We start from the raw sequence: 14,504 nt of genomic DNA, 5'->3' as shown, positions 1-14,504 counted from the left end.
TACCAGAACAGCCAGTAATTGTCGAACGCATTTGTGCCGTACAAATGTCAAGCAGTTTACAATTCTCTACCAAGGTCCTCAAATTTGGAACTCTCTCCCTATTTCAGTCACTCGTTCGTCAAACTTTCTTAGCTTTAAAGCGAAATTGCGAGAGTTTTTACTTAAATAATCACTGAATTGGCCAAGCCGCACATTCGCAGCACTTTTTCTTTACTTAGTTTATTATTCTAAGTGAGGTGGCTCTCCCATAAGCCTGGTGGCTTCTTGGGTCTCCTCGCCTTCTAACTGTTATCGCTGTAATTAACTATTTTTTTAATTGTTAAAATAAGGCAAATAAAGATGATGGTGATGAGGATGATGATCTTCGCCGGTAATGAACACAACTTAAGCAGTAGTGAAAATAAACACTTCCTATTTGCTGAGAATCTATGCACTTGGGCGATAAAACAGATAAGGGGAAAATCAAGCATAAATATTCTTTCCTTAGGAAGGATTGAAGTGAAGGAGGGAAAGGAGGGGGTTAAGGAAGAATGATAGTGGGTGGGAAGTTAATCTAATCCGTTCACTTCTTTTAGGAGGATCTTACGTAGAAGATGCACGACCTGGACGTTCAAATCAGGGAGAACCGCGGTCCACACCCCCTGGTAATATTGCGCCGACTGCTTCTAAAGGCATTTTTCCTAAGTAACCTAAATAAATTTTTCCTCTGTTTTGTCGTAGCCTTTTCTAATCAGAACTTGGCTTAGATTTTGATATGGTTTTCGGAGGAGCGTTTTTTGGAGTGGGATTGTAGGTATCAAGTAAGGTCCCAAAAGAGATTACGGAGAAATATCATTACAAGGTCCTTGTAACTAAAGGCTTTCCTTATTTGCTATATAAGATTGCTTTTATGTACACACTGAACAATAATTACTTGTGGATGTGTTTTAAATTTTACAGGGAGCGAATTAATTGATTTTTATATTTATTCTTTTTTTAACTGTTACAGATTCAGTCCCCTTCTACATACAGGCAAGGGGACCAGTGGGACTGAAAGCGTACTGGAGAGCACTAGAGAAAGGCCAAACTTACGATAGACGTACCGAAATTTTGTTGATTAGTCAGGACCGTACCGGTAAGACATGTCTCAGAGGATACCTCAGAGGTGAAGCATTTGATAAAGGTGAAGCCAGCACTGATGGGATTGAAATAATGATTCCCTCTGTCAAGAGCGTAGGAAAAGGGGCATGGAGGAACCCAGCCGCTCTTGAAAACACAAGTGCACTTGACCACAAGTGCGCAGAAGAGGTTACAAAAGAGATACTCAGCAACTCTGCAGAACAATCAGATGGGACTCAACTGCTTACTGAAGTACGAAAGAAAACAAGAGGCGAACCTACAATTGGAAAGAAAGCCACTGAAGAACGTGCAAGTCACCACCTTGCTCAGGAACTCTTTCTTTCTAGTCCTTCCTTCGAAGTAGTTTAAAAGTTCTGTTTTAATATTCTTTCCATCTTTTTCTCCTTTCTTAGTTTTTTGTTTGCTTGTTTTCGTGTACAATTTACCAAACAGGGGAAATTCTCTTCTAGCTGGTGGCAGTTCTTAGCTTTCAGTAGTGCAGTAGATTTTTAAGAATTCAAGAAATTACTCGACCCAGATTCTGCCTAATCGGAAGCCCGGACTATTGTCTGTACAACTCAAAACAGATGAAAATAAACAATTTTTAAAAATCGAGTTTCCAGATGGGATTTGAACCCACTACCCTCCGTGATCTAGTCGGATGCTCTAACCACTAATTGACCCTTGCTCACCATAGAGTCTCCTGTAGCTCAGTGGTTAGAGCATCCGATTAGATCACGGAGGGTCGTGGGTTCAAATCCCATCTGGAAACTCGATTTTTAAAAGTTGTTTATTTTCATCTTTACATGCCCACTTTGGAGGCTGTTTGGCTGCATATGATGCTTTAATGTGACAGCGTGATGCTGTTAGTGAGCTTCTATGCGCTAGCTGAAGTTTGGCTGTGTAACCGCGTGATGCGGTTCCAGTCAATACCCACTAATTGACCATTGCTCACCATAGAGTCTCCTGTAGCTCAGTGGTTAGAGCATCCGACTAGATCACGGAGGGTCGTGGGTTCAAATCCCATCTGGAAACTCAAAACAGAGAAAAAGAAATTAAAGAAATCAATACTTTGATATTATTATCTACATCTGCAGCTTACATTAACTACAGCCTCTTTACAGAGTCACGGTACTTTTAACTACTAGAGAGGTTGCAACAGTCAAGTCTTTCACTTACGTATTTCCATCTCTGTCTCGAAATCTTACGTACGTCAGCTTATTAGCCTTACCTGCATATATTGTATTGAAATCATGGTATTGATGAAGGTGATTTCTTATTATCATTATTTGCCCAAGCAGCTTCCAACCCACGTCACTTCGATGATACTTCGGAGGAAGTCACTCCAAGTAGTGGTAAGCCGTCGCTCTGTAAAGTAATCATTTTTGGTGCGCAAAGCCCGTAAAGTTTCTGCCCATACACTTACATTAAATCATGCAAAATTAGAAGCACCAGTTTCTGAGAGGCATCCCTTTTAAATGTTTTTCTTATTGCACAGGTTGCAAAAGGAGTGGGCAAGTGTTTATGTCAAGTAAGGTGATGCTTTTGTAAATTTGAGAGAATATTTTACTGGATAATAATTCAGTTATTGATGCTAGCATTACTATAGCTAGCTTTCAACAACCGGTCCTGGGCTAAAGAAAGTTAGCGAAAACCAGATGAAACACCCGAGAAAGTCCTTTCCCTCTTAAAGAGTGGATTGCGCACTGGATGAAGATATACTCAGTTGTTAGAAAATTATTGTTTTGAAGAGCTAGTCCATGGTTTTAGAATAATGTAATGAATAATGCTTGACTGATATTCCACGTTATGTTGTATGCACTTAGACAGTATGTTTGGTCTAAGCGAGTACTGACGAGTTATCAATGTTAGGTACCAAGGATGTCAAGATTGAAAAAAAAAAAAAACAAACAAATAAAATTCCCTAGGAAGTACTATCCCTCATAGAGCGTAGTCTCGAGGACAACGATTCTTTTGACAGTGCTGGCATATGGCCTGTAGTTTGGGATTTCACCGGCCAGGCAGTATACCATGCCATTCATCCCATCATTCCTATTGCCCGAAATCATATATTTCCTAGTGTCAGATCTTACCAAGGAATTATGTGCTCCTGCGCAATGTCGGACAAGACCGCATAATCGCAATGAAATAGAAGTCAACTCGCCGCAAGATGATGGCACTAATCTTGATCACATGATGAGATGGCTGGACTTGCATTAGTGCATTCATTGGGAACGCTAGGGATTCAGAAAAATTCGGCAAATGATGGGGACGTTTTGCCTCCTGTGGTGCTCGTGGGTACACATGCTGATGGCGCGAGGGATCCCGGCAAAGAAATGGAATCCTTGAAGGGAACCATTTGCAGCATGGCTATTCAGGCAACCATGGACCATATTTCAAAGGAATCATTCTTCATAGATAACACAAATCCTGACAGGAAGGCGATCCACAGATCGCTTCTTTGCGTGCGGAAATATTGAATCTGGCCAAAAGAATGCCGCATGTCAACAAGATAATCTCTCTGCAGTGGCTCTGTATGGAACAAAAAATCCATGAAATGGTAAGCAGAGATAAACCAGTACATTTTGTTGGAAAAGAACGTTTTAAAGAAGACATTGCTGGGAGGCATTTGCCAGTTTAATGACGCGAATGAAGTTGAAGAACTGCTGCACTTTTTACAAGCTCGTAGAAGTGTTATCTGCCAAGATCGCCCTGAAAAACCAGATGGTTTGATTGTGCTGGATCCGCAGTGGTTAATTAAACTATTTTGTGAGATAGTTACGGGTGAGTCCAGAATGGAAAAACGATCCTGTTCTTCAACGGGATTTAAAAGTCCTTGGAAAAAAGGGAATGCTCTCGCAGAAGTTGCTGAATCGAGCCTTTAAACAACTTGGATTAGAAGATATTAAGGATTCACTGACTCATATCATGGAAAGCTTTGATGTTATTAGGAACTGTAAGAACTGCAAAGGTGAAGAATACCTTTTTTGTTCCATGTATGTTGGAAACACCGAAGAATACAAGAGGCACTAACATACGCAATGGCCCTTTGCCAGTATTTCTCACATTTAACACCAACTATGTTCCAAGCGGGCTGTTTTGCAGACTGGTTGTACATTTTTGGGAATGGGCCTTACAGTTATGTGGCACCTGTAGAGCCCCCTCGTTTTTTGCAAACGCCGCCCTATTCAGTGTCGGTGAGGTTTACTTGCTCTCTTTAGAGTGTCACAAAACCGTGATCCAGTTGCAAATCTGGACATCGCAAGACTCGGATAAGAGGGAGGAGCAGAGAGTTTGCGAAGAATTATTGAGGTAAGCCACAATCGTATTTGACATTATCTCGTTTCATTTGAAGTTAATGTTGACTGTTAAAGTAACAATAAATGGTACACCATAATCAAAGAGATTGCTGAAACATTATCATGTCTTGACTTTTTAAATCGTTATGATCCCTTTGACAGTTTTTTAAATTAGATTTTGGACTTTTTCGGGCGGCAATTGTTTCGGTAAGGTGGGAAGTCCTCAGTTGAATGTAACTTACAGTGATTCATATCCACGTTATGTGCGTTGGTGGTGTCTTTGTTGCTAATTTATGTTCTTTTCCAGTCATCTGGAACGTTGCAGGACCAGGCTAAGCGTTACCTGTCCTTGGCTACGTTCAGTTACGATGAATTTGTCTGTGAAATGCTGGTTGTGTGAACCTTGGCAAGAGAAGTGTCTCAAGGGAAACAACCTTTGCATACTACACAAAAAGGAAGGCTGCTCTCATTTTGACTGTGGCCACTAAATTCCATTAAGCCGCTTTGGCCTGATTTGTGAATGCTATTATGATGCTGTTCCTGAATACCCTGCAGAAAACTAGGCCCTTGGGTTCAGGTTAAAAAAGTTAAAAAAACTATCTATTCAATTTACGTAAAGTCAATCTGGAGAATTTGATGCTCACGGTTGGCAGATAACTCTGTTGCACGCACCCCTTTTGTAGGATGTTCATCGGTTCGAATCTCTTTAAAGCCTGAATTTGGGTAGGCTTTATCTGTAATAAATACTTTAAATATTCTTCTGGCTGCAATGATCTTTCTCTTAAATTTTATGTCATTTCCAGAATAGGTTAAAAAAAAAGAAACAAATTCTAAGATGAAAAGAAGAAAACAAAGATAAAGAATTTTGAAATTATCTCGTATCTGCCAAACAGAGGATGTGCCGTATGTTTCAGGCAATATTTCTTAATGGGGGTGGGGGTTTTGGAGAAATGCTTACTCCTCTCCATCCTTTTCATGCCATATCACGTTTTCTAAATTATATGTCAGAAGCAGCTATCTTTGAGCTGTAGCGCTTTGGATGACCATATTTTAGGGAGCTACATTTTCGTAACCTTTTAGAAGTATTTATAATGTATTGTTTTCCCAAATTATTTACCATCGGATTTTAGCTACAATGTTTTTTTCATTTCCCCAAGAGAGGGACTTTACAATGCACAAAGTCCATTTCTATACGTGGTAATTAATACATACTGTTTTTGGAACCATTGACCTTAATAAACTTGGTATCCAAAACTTAATTAAGTAATTTCGCTCCGACGAAGGGCTAACGCTCGAAACGTCAGCTTTTGTAATCATTACAGTGGCTAATTTACCATTTCAACTTTGTTGATATATCCAAATTATTTAATTAACAAGAGATCACATGAAAGATAGTCAGTGGGGATATAAAAGTATACATTAAGAACTATTTTTTTCCATATATTCATACATATGTTTATTTATTCTTCAATTTATTCTATTAACCGCTTACGCATACGTAATATAGCCACTAACTCCTCTTGCTTTTATAGACTTTGAAATCTATTGAACGCGAGAAACAAACTGGTAACCTTTTTTTTATCAGAGATAAATTTTTGATTAATAGATAAATCAATATATATCAGTTTTCTGAAAAATAATTGGCCCGTCAAGTACAATGCGAAGATACAGCAAATATTGCTAAAGAGAAGTGGAGTTCCTTTTTCATTAACCGCTTCGTTTTGGGAAAGCGTTGCATAACACCTCAAAAAGGGACTAAAAGGCCCAACTTAGACTCCAGGAGAGAAGCCTCGTGTCCAGCTCCTTGTTCAAGTTTTCTGCTACGGTTACTTATTGAAACTGGTAATTTTCTTTCACAAGTATCGTTGCAAATTTCCTTGTTTAGCGGCTCTGTCTTTCTACACTGGCTATATTTTTTAAGGCAAAAGATGTTTTTTTTTCTTTACAATTATTTCGTACAAATGTAAACAAAACTGTAAATGGTAGGTCACCAAACTCGATTACGGCGAGGCAACGACAATTTTCTTCCCTGGCAAAAATCTTCTGTTTGTGTATTTGGGCACCCTTATTGCATGTAAAATGACTCATAATAGTACAATTGCTATGTACAAGCCCATCTGATGGCTTACAAAATATGTCCTAATCAGGTTTTTTTAACATTGCTATTATGCAGGTGTTTCTACTGAACATTTTCCCCGGTCGAAGGTGAGACGCCCAAGCGAGGAATCGCCTTCGTGTGAAACCCTAACACCGAAGAAACGAAAAACTGGTTTCACAGGTAAAATGAAGTTTATAGCCAAAGGCGTTCTGAGGCGCCTATAACCCCATCCCTCCCCGTCCTTGCCTTTGTGAGATAGCTATTTTTGTAAAGTAATTACTTAACAATCTTGTCTTGAGTAGGGTTCGCTAAAATATGTATCCAGCAACATGGCGTAAATAACTGCGACACGTATTACTCACTGTCGTGTCGTCCAATGCTTTGCTGTGATATCTCTGTTTTTTATTTCGTTAAACAAGAAGTACCCGATAACGAAGAATTAGAGTGGCCTTCGCGCCAGCTCGAAGACTGGAAGACATTCGGACGTCGTCTCAAATTCAAGTAACCCACTTTGACGGCGTTTGACAAGGAAATTAAAAAACACTTTGAAAAAGCCTATAAATTGTTGTTAGATTGGAAACAGAGGGATGGCTCAGTCTACAACATGTCAGGTTCTATGTGATGCCCTATGCCATGAATTGGTTAAACTACCAAATGTAGCGAAGGAACTTTGTCGTCGCCATGCTCGTCGACAAAAGCTCCGTTCTCATTGACAGCTTTTATTAACATAATTATGTAACACTGTTAACGTGTTGTTTTCTTGAGAAATGTTGCTGATTTTTCTACTGTCAAATGAACATGTATCCTCACTTTACGGTTACCAAGTGAAGTACCAAGTAAATAATATTATATTTCGTAGCATCGTCTCACTGTCTATTATGCGCATGCATCTTCTTTTTTTTTTTTAAATCAAAAACGTGAGGTACTAAAGTTTACTACTGATAGGATGCAATCCTCGACCAATCAGAGCGCGCACGTCTTTATAATCTCCGGAACAATTATACTAAAGAAATATCTTCTATTCAAACGTATCTTGAAAGGGTTTTATATTTCAAATGAGGTCAACATCGAGATCATTAAATATGTCTTTGAATGATTTTCTCCTAGTATATTTTAACTACTAGAATAACCCGTCGGGCAAAAAATTCCTTGCATTGTGAAGCACCGACTCAAAATTTGGACTTCTATGGTATTGCTTTTCATTTAAAAATCACTTCCAATGCATATCTAGTTTCTTTCAAGAAAGCTTCGGGCTATAATGTGGTCGTAATACTGACTTTAAAATATGCAAATTTTAGAAATATCATGTTTGTGAGAATATCTTCTGAGGGGTAAAAAAGAAACTATTCGGCTCCAATTATGGTCGGAAAAGACCCTTAGATTAATTCAACTTACTTCTGTCTTAAGAGGTTTCCGATGATCTTTTTGCTTGTATGTTTGTGTTGGGATTCCCCGCCTTCCCCACTCGTTCCTCTTTTGGCTTTGACGTTATTTAATCTGACAGGCACAAGCCTTCGTTTCCACGATTAACAGAAAAAAACAACAACACTTTTTGGAGATGCTTGAATTTCCTCCTATTTATATTTTGCAGGTCATATTTCCATACAATACTATACTCACAAGCATGCAAAGTCTATGTTTTGTCGGATCCATTTTTTCATGCAATACGAAGTGAGCTTAATGATAACGACCGTTAACAGAAGATCTATGGTTAAACTTTTAATAGCTTTGCTAGCTCTTGTAAATACGCATGATGGCATCAGTAAAAGGGCATAAGTAGCGTCTTAATGACTTGTGATCCATCCGACTTCCCTGGTACGTTAGAGCTTAATAAATCAAATCATCCGACAGTAAATAAGAAATCCACAGTTAGGAGAGCTGGATAACATATATTTTGTGTTGCAGTTTGCATGTAACATGCCACGCAACAGCTCGAGATGCGGTTGTTATTGTGTCAACTAGCCCACCATATTGGACGTGAGAGTGAGAGGACTGGACCAAGTCGAGGAGTCACGCAACCTTCACTGAGTTTTGAGTAACGCGGGTTTGTCGACCATCACTTGCGGTAATCACAGGAGTTTGCTAACTGTGGAAGAGGTTCATAATACGGAGGCTCAGGATTAGCACTATCTACAATTTCAACGTCGAAAAGCTCGGACAATGACTGTAGTTGACTAAGCTTTTGCTATTGCAACACCGGCCTCGGCTAATCTTCCCATAGTAGAAAGTTCTCTTAGTAGAAAGTTCGCGTGAGAGTGATAGGACTGGACCAAGTCGAGGAGTCACCCAACGCTCACTGAGTTTTAAGTAACGCAGGTTTGTCGACCATCACTTGCGGTAATCACAGGAATTTGCTAACTGTAGAAGAGGTTCATAATACGAAGGCTTAGGATTAGTACTACCTATAATTTCAAAGTCGAAAAACTCGCACGATGACAGTAGTTGACTGAGTGTTTGCTTTTGAAACACCTTGACTAATTTTCCCTTGGCAGAGAGTTTGCGAAAGCTGAAATCTTCATACAAAAGAGAATTGGAAAACAACCAAACTATTTGTGAAACATGTGTCCTAAATCCTCTTCATAGGGAAAAAAATTTAAGGAAAATCTCTTTTCGACGGGAAGTTGGGAGGACCGCTCTTAGCAAGAGCGGCACTTAAAAAGCCATCTGCTACATTCATGCGCGTGTATGAGCCCTTTCTTATATTTTGAATTACCTGTACTCGTAGCTTTGGTATCACCCGGTCTTCCTCTCGCCCGGACGCACCTGACCCCTTGTACTTGTGTTTTAACCAAGCAGTCATGTCATCATCACGAGTCATTCTTGATTCGTGCAGAGCCCATGACAAGGCACCGCACTGATCATTTACCCCTCCAAAGGAAAAAAAAGCGCTATCGTAAAATTATCCTGAACCTTCCTATCGCTACACTCTTAATAACTGATAAGAACACAAACATTTACACTTGAATAGAGGGAGGGATGGAAACTCGGTCCAGTCCTAATACTCTCACGTCTAAAATGGCAGGCCCTATTGGCATCATCACATGTCTCGTGTGGAATATTTCATTTAAACAGCAAATATAATTTTTTGTCATCCACCTCTTCTGACTGTGGATTCCCTCTTTGTTGGGTAGTTCCATTTATTCAGTTCTAAAGTACTTAGGATCTCTGGTGGATCCCAAGTCTCCTGGACGGTGCTCACTGCGGCACGTAAGCTTATGTATGCATGGTCATGCTCGCGTAGTGATGAATATTTGCGAGAGCTATTCAGCCCATTCAAAGGTCAGACGTGAATCATCTTTTAACGATCGTTTTATATTTAGCTTAATGGTTAAGGCTGGGTTAAGGTCATTTTATTTTCAAATAAAAAACGGCTTGACAAAATATAGAGACTTTGCATGCTTGGAGTATGACATGTATGGAAATATGACCTAAGAAACATAGATCAGAGAAAATCCAAGCATCTTCAAAAAACAGTCATATCTAGGTCAGAACATCATCGTTTGTGCTCTATGATGGGTTCAAGGTTTTCATTTATTACTTTTTTTTTACTTTATTTTGCTAACCGCTAGGTGTTTGTAGTGCTAATCAGAGGCCTTCTTAGTGCATTTGTAAGCTATGAGTCGAGGTATTTCTAGATTGTGTCACTGATTTGGCTTTGATGTTTCATTTTCACTCACCTAATACAAAATTAAGGCCTTATGTCAAGAATTTTGTTTGTCAATATCATGAATTATGCTCAAGACTCCATTTTGCTTGGCCCTAGAGGAGCATGGAGAGTTTGTGCCAAAAACCTAACAAATCTTGATAAGCCAATTTTTTCTCAATTGATTTTGATAAGTGGGTCACTAAACTACATACTGTATTTGGTATGAAAGTTATTTCCATAAGGTCGTAGTAGTAGCAAGTATGATAAATATTGTAAGAAATAGACAACTTTTTTGAGAGACATGTTTCGGCATGGTTATGCCATCTTCAATCAATGAGTAACTGAACGTGAGTAATTATATGCGATTATAAAAATATGCGAGTTTTTATCGCTTTCCGCTGAGTGGCGAAACTAGTCCCCACTTCTCTACTAGGATCACAGGCATCCCAAGCTCTCTTTGAGAACCACACAAGGAACACAATTTGCATATCGATTTATAAGGATTTGTATGGGATTTTCTACAAGATATCCATAGAGATAGTTAAAAGTGAAAATATTAAATAAAAATGGCTTACCTTATTCCATACGTGTGTTGCTTGCTCTTGGTGTCGTTATTTTACCGATTTCACTTGATTTAAGCGGTTTTTTTGAGTCCTGGTTTTTTAAGAAGAGAAAACCAGGATTCAAAAAAACCGATTTAATCAAGTGAAATCGGTAAAATAACGACACCAGGACTAAGCAACACACGTATGGAATAAGGTAAGCCATTTTTATTTAATATTTTCGATTTTAACCACCTCTATGGCTATCTTGTAGAAAATCCAATACAAATCCTTATAAATCGATGTGCAAATTGTGTTCCTTGTGTGGTTCTCAAAGAGAGCTTGGGCCGCCTGTGCTAGGATAAAAGAGCACACGGAAAGCGATAAAAACTCGCATATTTTTAAGCATTTCAACACATCTCCTTCTTGTAAGAACAAATACTCCCTTTCTTGCTTTAGCATTCTGGATTCTGCTTACAACTCAATTGATTTAAAACTCAAAGAAGCTTTTTACATAATTAAGATCAAACCTGCACACAAACAATTACAGCATTATAACACTTTTCTAGCGTTTTAGTTCACACCTTTGATGTTTGGTGTCACGTTGTAATTAGTACCCGCTTTTGTATTACATCATACTGTAAATATTTTATTCATCTACTTGTCTGTTATATAATTACTCACGTTCAGTTACTCATTGATTAAAGATGGTATATGCATGCCGAAACATGTCTCTCAAAAAAGTTGTCTATTTCTTGCAATATGAAAGTTATTCAAGAAGGCAGGTTAGTGTAATAACCAAAAAAAAACATTTCGCTCCGACGAAGGGCTAACGCTCGAAACGTCAGCTTTTGTAATCTTTACGGTGGCCAATTTACCATTTCAACTTTGTTGATATATCCAAATTACTTCGTTACCCCCACCGACGCGGCCCCAAACAGTTTCTTTGGAAACTATCAGCCTTTATAGGTTAGTGTAATAGTTTTTTAAAAAATGGCAATTTTGGGTAATGATTTTTACCTCAAATTTGACCAAACTTTAGCCCCAGGCTCCTCTCTGTCTAACCACTTGAGAATAAAGTTATAGTTATGAAGTGAAAAGTCCACTATAGTAAAGTTCATGGTCAAGTTCGTTTGGCAGCACAATTTACCAGTGGAGTTTTATAGCACTTTCAAAATGCCAACCAGAAGGATGAATTTTTGGTGCTCCACAGCCCACAAATGGGTCCCCCCCTGAAACTCCAGAAAAAACATTCAGAGAAGTGAGCCAAAGTGGCTTTTGAAATATCTTATCATACTCAACTTTTGTGCCAAGTTTCAGCCAAATCGGTTGACCACCACTTCTGGCCCCTAGAACACTTTCTCAGACAAGGACACTTAAGGTGGTTCGTACCAGTTTCCTCGCGCGGGGAACTGTAACTCTTGCGTCACGCGCGAGAGAAACGTGCAAAAGAAGCGCGAGATTAAAAGACGAAAATTTGCAACAAAGATGGCGGCGCGAGGATTTTTTTCTACTTTTGTGAGAAGTTCACCTAAGAGTGTGTGTTTGATGTGTTGAGCGGGCACTGTGAATGCAGGAGATAGAAACTAAGATAAAAAGACGATTTTCGGAGAAGTAAAGGTTGCTTTACTTCACATCTAAAAGAAATAATCAACCGATATGAAATCTTGCGACGGCGAAAAAAGAAGAACTAAAGTGGAGAATAATCTACCTGAAGTGAAAGAAGACTTTGAAACTTAAAGGAAAATATAATATGATATAGCCAGAAGTCATGTGTAGGATTTTTAAGATGAGCCTGGGATGCTGTCTTTGACAGCTGTTTAATGATTTTCTTAGCAGTAAACGTCTGTAAACATCAGATCGTAGGCGCTCGCGCGAGCACACGCAATTGTCAGCGGTGGCTATAACAGATCATGAGCAAATGTCGATCTCATAGAATCCAGATTTTTAAATGCGCGAGAACGCGAGTGGAAATTGCTAAACTCACGAAAGCTATTGCATGAAAACAAGTCCGGTGACCCCTTTTTATTGTTCCAATATGATAATAACTTCGAAAGGAATCATCAGAAAAAAAAATAGAAAGTTCTACGGAAGGAAATTTGCGATGTGTGAAAATTGCCTTTTTCCTAGATTTTCTGAAATTCCGCTCCGTAGAATTTTTTAAAAATCTTTGTGCATTTTCCTTTTCAAGTGCCAAAAGCAATCACTGAAAAAAAATCACGGGGTCACCGGGTTAGTTTTCGAATTATTTAAGCCACAAGCTAAAAAATGCGTCTGAATAAGCCGATGAAAGCGTTGCCATGGAAACTGCTAGTGACGAAATGACATCTATTTTTGGATAACCAATGATTATATAATTCAACCTCGTCAAAGTGTTCAACTGGCCTTGGTCAGTCTTTCTGTTGTATTCTTTCAAAGTTACAAACCATCAAAAAGATGAAAACCGGTACGAGCCACCTTAAATCCGGAGGTGTTTTAGGTCACATCAATTGCAAGCTGTATCCCAAAGTTATTTCCCCTGTCTTTAGATGCAGATGTGTCTAGTGCCGCGATAGAAAGCTCGATCTTGTTGGCAATGGCTTTCAGTAGTGCGACAACCATCAGAATGAACAATATAGAAATTGTCACTTTTGCGTTGACCGTAATTTCTAAGGGTTTGAGGCAGAAAATACGAGTCTGAACATTTTAGAACAATAGTAAACAAAAGTTTTAACAACGTACAACATCAAATTTTCTATTTTTGCCAGATGTTAGAGATAAAAATCGCCATCGTGCCCATTGTATTTCTTCTTTTAGACTTTCAAAGGATTAGCGATAAAGAAAATAGACAGATTACACTTAAAAGATTCCCTCATTCCATCTGACCCGCAGACAGGCACCTGGAATAAAATGAAATCACTGGCGGCAGTTCTTTGTTATCTTAGCATATGGAGATGTCTTATACTATTAAAATAAACAGAAACTACATCCAAAGGTTAGTTGATATCCGAGTCTTTTAAGGTTTTGTTAGCAGCCGTGGGTGGAATCGGGTGAAACTCTATATGCTATTTCAAATTTCTTCAGTTTTGTTTCTCATCTACATCTTTACATTTTCTCTTTTCCTTTTCTTTTTTTGTTTTGTTTCTGTTTTTGCTTTTTTTCCAAGAAAATAAATCTTGCTTTGGTTTTCTTCTGCGTGTCAAACTTTTACTGAAAGTTGCAATACGGAAGAAAATTGGTAGGAAGGTCTATTGGTATACCGAGAAATGAAATAATTCTGCAGAACTTGGCCAAATATTGTATGTAGGAATCCTCTTTTTTTTTGTTTCGAAACAACTGTTTTGTACTGATATTAGCAAAAATTTCAAAAGAAAAAAAAATAATCACGTTCTAGGGAAAAGCAAGTCCAAATAAGTCCATTATGTTCCTTATGTTCCCTCTAAGCCATGCAAAGATTAGCAGATAATTAATTTTCCCTAACCTCGGATTAGCTCCAAACATAAGACCCATAGCCTAACCTCAAATGAAAAAAAGTGTTGAACGTGAGAATGGGAAAAATAAAGATCTTAAACCTGCCCAGCCTCTACAGCATCTACCAACAACCTGCGCTCTTTGAATAAAGCAAAAGGTGACATTTCACAGGAAACAAACGCCCCATCTGTAAATGTATATATACTTACTGGGATAGCGCACATAATTTTGATGCTATCTCATTTTGAATTAAAACACTGGTTTTCCTTCTGTGATACCCTAAAAATAAACCACTTACAAAGTGGGGGGGGGGGGGTTTCAAGGGCACCCTAGGACACCCCTCTAGCTACGCCCCTAGAAACGCGATAGAG

At 38.7% G+C, this 14,504-nt stretch overlaps 1 long non-coding RNA gene and 1 pseudogene across 2 annotated transcripts; one reads left to right on the top strand and one right to left on the bottom strand.

The window, feature by feature from the left end:
- The first annotated feature begins 339 nt into the window (after positions 1 to 339).
- LOC148735846 (uncharacterized) lies at positions 340 to 7,155 on the top strand (annotated as a pseudogene). The gene is made up of 8 exons (XR_015998628.1): positions 340 to 370; positions 576 to 644; positions 989 to 1,458; positions 2,597 to 2,629; positions 3,027 to 4,410; positions 4,705 to 4,974; positions 6,571 to 6,602; positions 7,068 to 7,155. The product of XR_015998628.1 is annotated as an uncharacterized LOC148735846 (transcript).
- Positions 7,156 to 8,052: 897 nt separating this feature from the next.
- LOC148735845 (uncharacterized) lies at positions 8,053 to 9,899 on the bottom strand. Its single transcript, XR_015998376.1, has 2 exons — positions 9,209 to 9,899; positions 8,053 to 8,853 (listed from the first exon to the last, which is right to left on the bottom strand). It is a non-coding gene; the product is annotated as an uncharacterized LOC148735845 (long non-coding RNA).
- Positions 9,900 to 14,504: the final 4,605 nt, after the last annotated feature.

The sequence above is a fragment of the Stylophora pistillata genome, chromosome 3 (genome assembly GCF_964205215.1).
Source record: "Stylophora pistillata chromosome 3, jaStyPist1.2, whole genome shotgun sequence".
Classification (NCBI taxonomy): Eukaryota; Metazoa; Cnidaria; class Anthozoa; order Scleractinia; family Pocilloporidae; genus Stylophora; species Stylophora pistillata.
This window is presented reverse-complemented; position numbering and strand designations above follow the sequence as displayed.